This window comes from Perca fluviatilis, chromosome 22 (assembly GCF_010015445.1).
Source record: "Perca fluviatilis chromosome 22, GENO_Pfluv_1.0, whole genome shotgun sequence".
Taxonomy (NCBI): domain Eukaryota; kingdom Metazoa; phylum Chordata; class Actinopteri; order Perciformes; family Percidae; genus Perca; species Perca fluviatilis.
The window spans coordinates 9173321-9186886 of NC_053133.1; the positions used below are offsets into that span (position 1 = coordinate 9173321).

Sequence of the window (13566 nt, forward strand, 5' to 3'; positions counted from 1 at the left end):
AAACCGTTTCAGCCCACTCTGCAACAAGTCCTTATTGACACTCTTGAATCAATTCATAAAAACATTTAACAAATTCAGTATCCATATACCAGAAATATAGAAAACCACAACCACACATAATAAAAAATACATTGGTAACACTTTACTTGAAGGTATGTACATAAGAGCGACATGACACTGTTATGACACAGTCATGACACATGAACTAACTCTAACCATAACCATAACCAGTCATGACAAAAACCCGAATGACACTTACTAAAAGAAGCGTTATGTCATAAACGTTTATGACTTGTTTATGTTTATGACACATTCATGACAGTGTCATGTCACTCTTATGTAGATACCTTCAAGTAAAGTGTAACCAAAACATTCCATGATCATATAAAATCAAAAACATAATGATGAGCACATGGCATTAGTGTTGTGTGAGGAAATCAGTGCAGCTCAATGGTGTATCACTTTGCAGACACTGTATCAGATATACAGTAATCCACATGGTTGGGAATTAGCAGGGCCAGCATAAGCAGTATAGGCGAAAGCTAGGGCCGCAATCTATCCGAGGGGTGTGCGGGCACCCCAAAGCCAGGGCCAGCCAGTGGCATAGGCAATATTGGCAATTGCTAGGGCCTGAAAAACGGTTTTAAAACAATAACGTTGGAGTCAAAGGCAGAGGGACCGCAGCGTTCACTAACGTTAGCTTCCTGTCTCATCTGGGGTCTGATAAACAGTAAATTCATCAAATTAAATATGATTTTTATTTAATTGTTTGATTTGGTGTTGATGACGTCCTGTCACTGTTCCAGTTGCTCACCCTAAGGGGAGAGAGAGCGGATGACAGTTTACTTGAGTTCAGTAGAGCAGACGGCTCTGCAGAGTCGTGTATAATTACGACTTTATGACTTTTCATAAACAGCTGAAGGAGCGGCGGTGAGCGGTGTACAGGAAACCCTGTTGTGCGTCTGCCCTATTTCTGATACCATGGCGGCACGGTCAAACGTTAGCCCTGCTCGTAATGGTCAATTAAAGTGCTCTCCTTATCCATCCCCTTTTGTAATTAATAGTTGTTAGCCTTTGCATTTTCATCATGGATAGTCTTTTATGTATAGCAAACAACAGCATGCATCATGTGAGAGAAGACATGTTTTGTGAAGGAATGCTAGGTGTAATTTTACTGTTGCCCTTTGTGGCTTTCATGTGGCTTTGGTGCTATTATTGGCTTGGGTTCATCAGCAGCAGTTTTTTATTAATATAATGTAACACTTAATGGTCACATATACTTCTCTTCTCTCTTCAGATGCACTTTAGAAATAATTTAATACCTTCCTGCAAATCCTGGGCCATCTTAGCGTCAAGTTCTCCTGTCCACTCCACCTCAGCACCTTCCAGTGATGCAGCATCAAGCACTCCTGTCCCCTCTACTTTAGACAAGCCCAGCGATACAGCATCAGTTTCCCCCGTCTCCTCCAGCTCAGCACAGTCATGTAGCATCAAGCGCTCCTGTCCCGTCTACCTCAGACAAGCCCAGCGATGCAGCATCAGTTTCCCCTGTCCCATCCAGCTCGGCACAGCCCAGTCATGTAGCATCAAGCGCTCCTGTCCTCTCTACCTCAGCACCTCCCAGCAATGTATCACAAAAGGCTGCACATACAGACCCTGCTGACTGATAAGGTAAGAACAGAGTTTATTTACAGAGGACCATCCTTGTTGGAACTCTATACAGCTACATTGTGCATATTGCACTCAGGTTTCTGTAATATTGTTTTTTGTGCAATACTCTTTTTTTCTATTATATTTATAAATCTTTTAGTTTGCACTGGTTTCTTTAAAGGTCCCATGGCATGAAAATGTCACTTTATGAGGTTTTTTAACATTAATATGCATTCCTCCAGCCTGCCTATGGTCCCCCAGTGGCTAGAAATGGTGATAGGTGTAAACCGAGCCCTGGGTATCCTGCTCTGCCTTTGAGAAAATGAAAGCTCAGATGGGACGATCTGGAATCTTCTCCTTATGAGGTCATAAGGAGCAAGGCTACCTCCCCTTTCTCTGCTTTGCTCAACCTACTTGAACAACTATGACTGATTTTGGACCAACACAAGACTTTCTTTCCACCACTATCATCAACACCAATTGAGATAATACATTTTGAAAGAATGGTTTTCATCCATTTAGTCCAGTTTCAGAGACTTGTAGAATCTATGTCATGGTGCATTGACGCTGTTCCAGGGACTTGTGGTGGTCTGAAAACTTTAAATAGACACTTTTTTTCCTTTAGTTTGTCACCCATGCACTCAATGAACTGGAGCGATATCAATAACATGGCCAATGCCAAATACATATATTAGAGTTTCCTTATCACTGAATAGTAGCCTGACGTCGTCATACTCAGATTCTAGTCAGAATATGAGTCTGATACTGCTCCATTGGGCTGTGATTATGGGGCGGATTTCAACCGAACCAGGAAAGAAAATGCCTCTGCGCTCTATTGGATAGACCTACAACCAATCAGAGCAACAGAGACAGACGTCACAGAAGCTGCAAGTCAAAGGCAGGCTTCGACAGAGCAAAGGCAGAGGCAGCAGTTTCTGTGTCGTGTGGACGGGTGTGGCAAGGTGTATACATACGTGATCAAGGTTCTCTGTTCCTCTTTTAAAATGAATGTGCTGTCGATATCTTCTATAACAGAAGTGATGGCAGAATCTACACATCTCAATTCTCCAGCGGCAGCCATCTTTGTTGCCATTTATCCCAAGCGCTCTTTGGTGACGTGGTTGATTACATTACTTTTGATCATCTGTCCATCATCGTATAAAGCCCGCCCTGACAATTTGATTGGTCCGAACAGCTCTGGTTCTAGCATAGTTGCTCCACAACGGATCAAGTCCAGACCGAACTTCCCGACCTCAAATGTTGTGGGCGGGGCTAAGTTCGGCTGGCATCAAGGCTAATTGAATAGGTCTACAGGTTCACTATGCTGCACTGAGAACAAAAACAATCATCTGCCAACAATGTAAGATAACGCCACTTGTACCCAGTGTTTTAAGAGTTTTGTGCAAATGACTGAATATCCTGAAACAAGACACAATAAGGCAAGTTGACCAAAACACACTTTTGGACAACCCTAAAGAGTGATTGCAGGGGGGTGACGTTTTTCAGGGTTCCTCATCTAAAGGCGTTTTAGAAACAGAGTTCAGTCAAAAAGATAGTCAGCTCCTTGTATCTCTTGGCTCACTCCAGTGAAGGCATGGATCCTGACCAGGCTCTGTCTGTCAGGCAGCATGCCCTTCCCAGCCAGCCAGACTCAGCCTGTTTCCTGCCAAACAGTATCAGATGATCCTCCTGGATGACCCATGGCAAAAGCAGAGCCATTTCTGTGGGACGAATTGGTGTCTGGGCAGAGAAGGTTTCATGCTACATCTTGTCTTCTCATGGTTCATAGAGCAGGGGCAGTCACTCCCCAAGTGGGCCCCGGGGAGTTTCATGGGCTCTTGTGGCGGTCCAAGTAATCCCAAGTAAAATAAACTACATTTTTATAATTAAAGTAGGGATGCTAATTTGCTTTACCCGACAAGCCTGCAACTGAGTCCCAGCTCATGCGTCCGAGAGGCTCGGACATACCTTCTGTGATCCGTGGACAGCTGCAGACTTGTACCAGTCGCGCAGCAGCAATGTTGCATGCATTGTCGTGGACACATGCAGCCACCTTCCTCGAACCGCTTGCGCCTCCATGCAACCGACACGGTCTGCAGAGTCTGCAGAGCGTCTGCCTGGCATGCTCTGTGTAGGACGGCCCATTTAACCAGTCCTCATCAATATAGTGCCATGTGTCACCCATCCAGCAGAGAGCCACAAACTTAGCAGAAAAAAACGTAAAACCCTATTTTATACAGTCTATTCTTAAAACGCAACAAGCAAGCAAGTTATAGCAGTTAAGAAATAGATTATATAGCCTATTTTTGTTTTATCATGCAAAAAAAAATCTTAATTACTTGCTTATTTTCATTTTCAAAATTATGTTTTTAACTGTTTAACTGATTGTCAGGGTGTGACTTTATTTCACGCAGCTTTTCATCTTGATCCAAACATTGCATGTTTAGGTTTATTGTCCAGTTTGAGTTTTATCAGTGTTTGTGTAATTTGCTTTTGGTGTGATTGGTTGATTTGCTGCATGTTTTATCAGTTATTATTTGCATGCTTTTGTGGATTGGCTGTGTTTTGTTGATTGCTGTAGACATTTGTTGGACTGGGGATCAAGGTAATAAGAAGCAGCTGTGACTGACTGGACCACACCCCCCTCCACAGCTCAGGATTGGCCTAAGGATAGTGTGCTGTGCTTGTTAAAGGTTGATGTGAGACAGGTGCAGAGAGAAGGAGAGCAGAGAAGAGACACGTGTGTGATCGGCTGGGGGAGTGTTTTAGTTTAGTATTTTGTATGCTGTGCAGTATTAATCTGTTTTGTCTTAAATAAATTATTCAAAAGTTATCCTGTGGAGCTTACATTTTTTAACAGTGGAAAACGTTGCTGGTAAAACAGAACCATACACTATCGTGCGACAGTATTGATCAGTCAAAATTTGAATTGCAGTTAAACATGAATGAAACACCATTAACGTGCCTAAATTAAAGAAGGAAGAAGTGCTCGGCATTGCTTTGACTTTAGTTTTATTATCTTTACTATCATCTCCTATATACCTATTCATAAAATAATTCACAACTTGTACACACTTTAAAAGAGATATTAGTAATTGTGAGGCAGTCAGCAATGGGTGATACACTGGGAAGATGCTGCAGTGATAGCAGCAGATGGTAGCCTCAGGGATAGTGAGGCGTGCATGCATATGATTTGACGTTTGTGGTTTGATTTCCTGTCAGATGGGAAAATCTGGACAATGAGCAAGTCAGATTCATACTACTTTTAGTAATTCTAGCAGCAGTAGCATTCATAGCTTATATATACTTGTAGTTGTAACAGTTACTGCCTCAGTTCTATGGATAAATAATATAGATTACCTTGGCAAGGAATTGCTTTCTGAATTTAACGTGCAATTCAAAGTGTCACAGTAATGTACAGCACAGTGGACATTTTGACTCATTAAACTAAATTAATTTCATATTTGAAGTTAGATTTTAATAGTTTCAAAACTCCAGCTTTGTGACAACAGTTTATTAGTAATCATTTGTAGCCCAAAATAATTTCTGATTATAAAAATGCCAAATCCGTGTCTAAAACATATAATCCAACTGAAATATTCTCCCACGATTACTGCCAGCATGTGCATGTAATTGTTATCAGCTGTGACTATAATGACAATCAGCCTTTGTCCAAAATTGTTACGGTCTCCACTAATGAGATGGTCCTAAAAACCAACAGATAACCAAGCCAACTAACTGCTACCAGACAAGTGATGAATAATCTCTCTGGCAGTTCAGTCTACTTACTTACTATTGTAGCAGTTACAAGTAGTGATTCTGTACGGTAACTTCTTTAGTTTAAATCCTAGTGCTACAGTACCTCAAGAAGTAGGGTTGCTGTGTATCAACTTTTGAACTGCATCATAGTTTTGGTGTTGTAATGCTGCCATTTTTGGGACAGGGGTGCTTATCCTTCCTACAACATAATTTGGTGTTGTTTCATGCCCTCCAAAACTGCACATATGTGTAGGCGTTTTCTGATCGACAGGATATTTCGGAACTTACACCGCTATCGATAAAGGGTCTGTACTCGACATTCAGCAGCATGTGGCCATGACATTTTTTTGGTATTTCATGTATTGGGGAACGTATTTTTTTTCAGTATTTCAAGTACAGCCCCATTAAGGTTTGGTTTAGGCACAAAGTCAACTTGGTTAGGGTTATAAAACCATTGTGGTTTGGGTTACAATTACTACTTTGTCACGGTTATGGGGATGTTCACCGTCATGATTACAATAATAAACACTTAGCTAATGGTTAAAATAAGCCAACGTTTCAGTGTCGATAGGAAACTGATCTCCTTTTTAAAGATCGTCGTTTTGTTGACCCATCCTTTCACCCCGACCCCTTTCCTCTGCGAAATTTGTGACTCTACAATAACATAACCCAATTTCCTCTTTTGCTCCAGACAGACGAGTCATAATCACTACAGCCACTAGCCTTTGTTACAACATTTGTTTCCCTAATACAACAGACACCAATGCAACTTTTACTGAGTAATGCAAAACCGATTAAGAGGGCTTTAGTGCCTCAATGTTAGTTACCAGTGCACTGTCCCATGTTGTCTATATATATATATACACACATATAGACAGATGTCAGGAATAAAACCAGGTAAATAAAAATCAAATGCCTAGAAGCAGCCATACAATAAGCTCCACTGTTCAATATACTAAACCCTATATTTAGAGAACTAATCAACCAAGATGGACCTAATAAGAGGTTGAATAAATGAATGGGTCAGATGACATAATATTAACTTTTATCAAATATTAACACAACTGGAAAAGTATAATTATGTTGTGCTGTTGGTGTACAAGGGGTGAAATCAATGTTTTTAGCATCTTGCAATACATATTCAAAACCAGTAAAACAACCACTCAAGAAATTTTGACTTAGCAAGCCACTGTTACTATTTGGTAATTCTCTAAAAAAATTTAAATTACGCATCAGGATCCTACAGCAATTTGTTTTTGACAGGAGAATTTCCACTAGCCATTAGGCAAAGCCTAGTACAACACATGATGTAGGGAGGTCAGTAACAGGACCTTTGTGCCAGAAAAAGAGACCTAGATTCAAAATCTAATATGTATTTTAAATATATCCTGTTAGACATGTTTAATCAGTACTGTATACATGTTAATATAAGAATAGTTCTTTTTACTTGCCATGAGTTTTCCCTGACATGGTATTGAAACACTAGCACTTTTCACAGGCACACTCAAGTCAACCACCCGCCACTGTCTGTCACTGTTTACACACTGCACAGAGGAGAGTATAAAGAGCTCTTTCTCCACACTTACTCTAGTCCTCTGTCTAACATAAGCAAGAAATAGTTCCCCCACTTCACTAACATTATTTTTGGCTTCCACAGTATTTCATAAGAATAAATACACTTTAAAATCTTGTATCAATTGGTAAGTTTAGTCATCATGGGACTGAAACATTTTATTTAGAACCATTTTGGGGTAATTTGAGGTAATCTGTGGAAAGCTAGGGCTTCAGTTGTTTGAAGATTTCTATGCTATGGGTTTTGGTGTTTTATGACATATTCTTGCCATTGAAATTACTCTTAGTTGACATACACAGGACTCTGATAGGGACAACCATGTATTTTCAATGTGGTCTACCATGTAGCAAACCAGAATTAACTTCTGACTAAATGCTGCCTCCATTTTTAGGGCACGTGCAGGCCCAATATATAGTTATATGGAGATGGTGTCAGTTGCTGCTTATTTTATATAGATAACCATAAAGAAATATGACATGTACAGACCTATTCATCAGCTTTAGACCTAATGCAGAGTAGCAAGATTTACCTTACTTGCAAATGCAGATGTCAATCTTAATTTACAGAGCCATTTCCATTTGTGAGTTACGCGTCATACAACAGTTATGTATTGTTCTGCAATTTGTGAATTATAGAGTATGTACTGTTTTTTGTTTTTGCTGGTATTTTCTTTGTTTCCATAATTATGTTCCAAACATGTCCATTCTATCTAATACATTTTTTATATTAGATAGTATTATTTAGTAATTGGCACCAAATATGTATGCATGTTGCATGTCTTCCTTTAAAGGACACACATCTCAAAAATATAAATCAATGTATGATTTTTTTGTATTTTTGTATTGATGTGCTCTAAAATTCTGATGTAAAGCTACTCCGAACATGTTTCTGTTGTTCACACTGATAACACAGAGGTCTGTCTCAAGTCTCAACCAAGGAAAAAAAGAAAAATGATGTTGTGAACTGAAGTCAGCCTGGCCTGGTCTACAGGTGTTCGTAATGGGAAGCAGCCTGATTCTAAAGCACATAAGAGAAAGGAAGCAGTGATCTTGCAGCCAGACATGCAACAAACCCTTTATATGTCTCAGAAAGTCAGGAATGTCATTCTGTCTGAGCATATTGTAGATGAGAGACATCTAAAGTGATGGCTTCAGCTGATAAAAGTATAATTTCAGGGCTACTGTGATGTTCCTCTGTGAGATGACTTGATAATTTTATTTTGTGCTTTGATATAGTTGGCATTCACAAGAACTATACTATTTCTCAATAATCCGCCACAGTAAAAGATTTATTACATGGCAATTATGAAATAACAAAAATGTAGTTAATGTGAAGTTGATGGAGCTTTTGAAAGTTGAAATTTGTGTGTAGCACAGCACAATAACTATGAGCTTCATGGACAGTTTGAGTGCTACACAAATTGTCCTCCCTTAATGTAACAATTTATCACCTACAGTGCAGCTCTGCTTTCAGCCAATCATGAAAAGCTGAAGGTAGAGCTGTATTTTTGCACCACCTGGTAGGGGCAGATCTCCAGTGAGCCCTCAGAATGAAAATGTTGAGTTAGGAGACTTGCATGACCTTGGTATGGGAGTCTGATGCTGTTGTAAAACAGACATCAGACTTTTTCTGCAGCAAATATACTATACATCCTCTGTTGCACTGTCCTTATTACAGGTGGCAAGGTGAACATTAGAGGTGAATATAATCTGTTGTGAAACTGATTTGGTATAGCTGTTGGGCACAGAAGGTAAATTTAGTAAAGGTCATGGCAAAATGAGCTGAGGTGGCCACATGGTGGACTGTTGACTGAAACAGGGGTGAAGAAAGCAGGGAGTCACCCTGGCTGAATGGGAAGATAGAGGGGCTACTGTGAAGTGAGGGTGGGTGGCCTCAATTAGCTCCAAGTGGTGTGTGTGTGTGTGTGTGTGTATACACATGTATTGGGGGTCAAGCACATTTGTTAAGCAACAAACATTTCGATAGGTCAGTGAGGGAGCCATCTTTCATGACTCCTGCATAGGCAGATTTATGATTCAACCAGAAACTGGGCTTAAACGTTCACACCAGCAGCACAGAATAGCTGTGGAACTCAATTCACTCACATTTGACGAGAAACAGCAGTATACTCTGCAGTCACAAAATCAGTCAGTTGTTTGATTCAATAATGGTTGCAACATTACAACACTGAGACTTGGATTAAAACTAAATCCCAGACACCCACTGCAAACATTAAGCATTAAAGAGCCCTGGCAATAAATTGGTAATAGACTTGGAATGTACAGATTAAAATCATAGACAATAAAATGTGACAGTTACTGTAACTGGATAGTATTTGGACACAATTTCACATGAAGACTACATTTACAATACTGCTATTATATATATAAATGTACAGTCAGTTGCCAATTTATTAGGTACACCTGGCTAAAACAAATAGTCTAATATCACAGTTCTGCAAAAACTCCTACCTTCATGAAGGTTATAATGTTAAATTTTTGTTGAAACTGTTTGATAGGTGTTGACCCACCCCATTTATATAAATATGGATAGGCCGAATAACAGAAACACCTCAGTGTTTGTAATGCAATACAGTTCAACAGCACCACAAACTACATCCTCTAAAATGACCAACCAGTTTAATATAGATATACATATTAAATATAAGTGTTTCCCTCACTTAGGTTAATCCCCCTAAACTTCACACTTCTGTAACCACCCTACCACATTAAATGCAAGGCCATGTGATAAATACAGCATGTAACCTATAATGTGTAATATTTTTGTACATGGAATAATGTTATAATGCAGTCATAAGACACTCATAATGTGCCTTAGCAGCACATATGCTACCCAAATAGACCAGAGGTTTGATCTTTTTAGCCAGCACTGACTAAAAATGTATTTTTCACATTTCCAGGTTTGCTCTGTGGGCAGTGGAAGTCAAGCAATTCACAGAGCTCCTTTTCATAGGTCTCTGTGTCTCCCTCCCACCCTGTAACTGAGTTGTTGAGAATTGCCCTGCAACAGCATGCAGTCTGCACCCACAGGGGCCGCACTGAAATGTTGTGGCCTCTAAATGGAAGCCTACAGGTTCACAGACTGGCAGAGTGATGCATTGTAGGAGGTATACTATACGTCTCTATTCATATTACAAAATGACAGGGTGTGTGTGCTACTGTAGGCATTTGATGTGGTGGAATTTGGATGCATGTTTGATGTTAGTCTGTCTGTCTAGCTTTTCATTGCAAGGGAGCATATGAGCACTACCAAGCTTTTTTCATTACCTCATTAAGGTCCTTGTTCCTGTACCCTTACATGACTCCTCCAGTCATTCATTTTTTTCTGTTTCAGCCCATATACCATCTCCTACTGTACATGCTGATCCATGGTACTGAGTCATTTTCACCACACAGCTCTTTATGACTCTAATGCTGCTTTAAAGACTGTCAAAACTAAAAAAGGTCACAAAAGCACTAGTGAAGTTTATACAACTATTTTTATACAAGTAGCCAAATATATAATGCTGGGTTGTATTGAGATGCTTAAAGACATAACTACAAACTCTGAGTAAACATAGCTGGCATTAGATAAGTAGATGCATTAACCTTCAACTCTGATAACCCTATTATTTGTTCAGCCCTAAGATGTGCCAAATAATGTGCTAAGGACCCCAAATTATAAAAAAAAATGACTCACTTTGACTTGTTCTACTTGTTTTATAAGAAAAAGAACACTTTAAATGTAATGTTCAATTAAAAAGGTTGTTGTTTCGCCACTGACTATAGAGTCTGGGATGTCCCAGGAACACTTGATCCAAACACCAAACATTTCCATGAAGTGATGGCAAATGTTTTGATAAAATGCAATGTATCACCTACTGTATGTCAGACAGGTTACATGTTTCTACAAGTTGGCGCTCATACCAAGAGTCATGACTTGTAACCAATTCAATAATAATTTTTTTTATATATATTCATTACTATTAACACCTACAACATATATTGGGAAAAAAAGTTAGTAGTGTAAAGTATACTGGCTGCAGAAAAGCTTTGACTAATGAACAGTAAATTACTATCTACTTGAATGGATAAGCAGTGTGCAGGAATCTCCTTTTTAAACAAACTATTTGAGCAATTAAAAATGCATTTAAACTGATTTCCACATCTGTTAACCTTAAAACCAAAACAGTTTACTCACCTTACGATTTCTTACTACTGTCCCTTTCTACATGCTGTATTCCTACATTAGGAGTGTTGACATTATGATCTGTGTTTCAGATTTAATGCTTATTTCAGGAGCTCTCACGACACTGTTGTCCCTAAGAAATACCCATCCATAACTCAAACCAGAAAACTCAACATGTCCCCAGGATTTTCCAAAAGTGACACAAGTAACCTATTGCAGCTGTAAGCAGTCCAAAAAAACACAGAGATGCTAGCTTACCTTTAGAGCTATCTTACTAACACACCTAATGTAATGGAGCCGTTGTTAAATACACCTGTGTTTCCTTCTGTAATAAGTCAATGTCAGATATTAGAGCCATATACATTTTTTTAAAGCTCCATTATGCTAGATTTTAGTATTACCACTGAATCAAATGAGTCCCTGAAACATGATGCTAGTAGCTAGCTACTTCCAAACCAAGTAGAAATCATTACCACCCATATAGACAGTACTTTGTAACTTTTAGCTAATCACAATTTTGCAATTTTAGCTAACGTGTATATATACACATATGTGGTGACATTTGTGTCCAACTAGAGAAACCTGTGTAAGTTAAGCTAGTCTGCCATTAGAGTGCACATTTAACCAAAGAAAGAAAGTTAGCTTTGCTAACTACAGTAACGTTAGGTTAGCTGTTAGCAGTTAGCTAATATTACACTAGCAAGTTTAGTAAAACAGAGAGAATTACATATTATTATATTGCTGGAAAACAATAAAGTGCAAATAGAGGTAGCTTAGATTAGGAACTTACTCTGTGTTTAACTTTTCTCGTGGTTTCTTAAGGTTTATCTTTGAAGTACTTTCCATATCAAGCCCCCCTGTCACACACACAGCTGCACTTCATTGATGCTTGATTGTGTCTTGAGGCTTGCAGGTGATTGGCCAGCTGGTCTGACTGTGAGTGCTGCTGCATAAAATATTAAATGATGAAAGCAACTGATAACCAGCAACGTATGTTGTCTTAACTTTTTTGTATCACAAAAGCAATTCAAGTAATAAAAATTGAGCAAGTTAAAAATAAAATAATAATAAATAATCAAATAAATGAGATTGGCCAGCTGTGACTGGATGAGAAAGTAAACTATTATAATCCTTAAAAACTGTACAGTATTATTTTCAATGGTCTACTACTGGCCCAGAATACACCAGATTTGGTCATATTCTAACTATAAAGTGGAGCAAAAAATACAATGTTTCCATCTAAAAGTAGTGTTTTATTGTACTTTTTGCACTTACTGTATGTGAGATACTGTTGAGTAAATGTATAGTTACATTACACTACTAGCATCATTACAGTATCATCCTTGACCAACAAGCCTGGAGGCAGGCCTTCTATAATTAAGGATTTGCAACCAGCCATGAGAGGTGGTGGAGACTAGCAGTCGAGACATTGGACGTAGTGGGAATCTTAATGTCACATTCATACATCCTCCCCACATTAGAATGATAGGACTGTGCATAAATGGCCCTTTGAATATTACCTCGGTGCACTGCTAACCTCACCATATTACCTTAACACTGTTTATGAATGTCATTATATGGCACAGGTGGCTGCAGTAAAAAGGTATTTGAAAGGAAAAGCTAAGGTTATTTGAGGCTTAACAGCAAGGCTAAAAGTCTAAAAAAGAATTCATCATATTAGGAAAAAAGACAATAACTAAAGCACCATTGACTATGAATGATGTGAATTAGCAGCGGTTTTCTGCAGGGCTGCGGCTGGAATCACTAAGAGATGTGAATGGTCTCCGTATGTGCTTTCCTTTGTTACCAGTGCCAATGCACTCTCTGTGGGTTACATTACAGTATGTGGCGTTTTTCTTTAATTTGTCACAGAGATCTCTCTTGTTTGATACAATATTAACATGAAAGCAGTAAGTGTCCCCTATTTGGAGAAATGATTTGAAGGGATGGGAATTTCTGTGTAAATCTATAATTTTGGCTGGTTTTAGGTGTTGACAACTAATGTCAGAATGCACTGAAGATGAAACAAGATTATACTTAATTGTTCTCTTACATGGAAAGTTCTCACCCAGAGCCAAACAGTTGCGGCTTTGTCATCAATAATCAAAACCATTTATACAGCGAATGCTGTTAAACTATCTACTTCAAAGGATTTATAATATAATAATATAAATTTCTTCTAAAGATAAAGTGGAAGACTCCTGCTGTAGTCCAGCTGTGTGCCACCGTTCACCGTGTGGTCCAGTCAAGCACAGGGATGTGCCCATGCATTAGAGAGATAATTAACTGTTTGGAGAGGGCAGTCTGCCTGAACCGGTGGATTGGCGTAATGTGGAGAAACGAAACATCAAACAGGATGACATGGAACACAGCGTACGACTCTTTAGTAAAATTGT

The 13566-nt window shown here is 39.0% G+C and overlaps 1 long non-coding RNA gene across 1 annotated transcript; it reads right to left on the minus strand.

Annotated features, from left to right (window-relative positions):
* Positions 1–781: 781 nt before the first annotated feature.
* Positions 782–12049, minus strand: LOC120552334. The gene is made up of 3 exons (XR_005637987.1): positions 11961–12049; positions 1323–1663; positions 782–815 (listed from the first exon to the last, which is right to left on the minus strand). It is a non-coding gene; the product is annotated as an uncharacterized LOC120552334 (long non-coding RNA).
* Positions 12050–13566: the final 1517 nt, after the last annotated feature.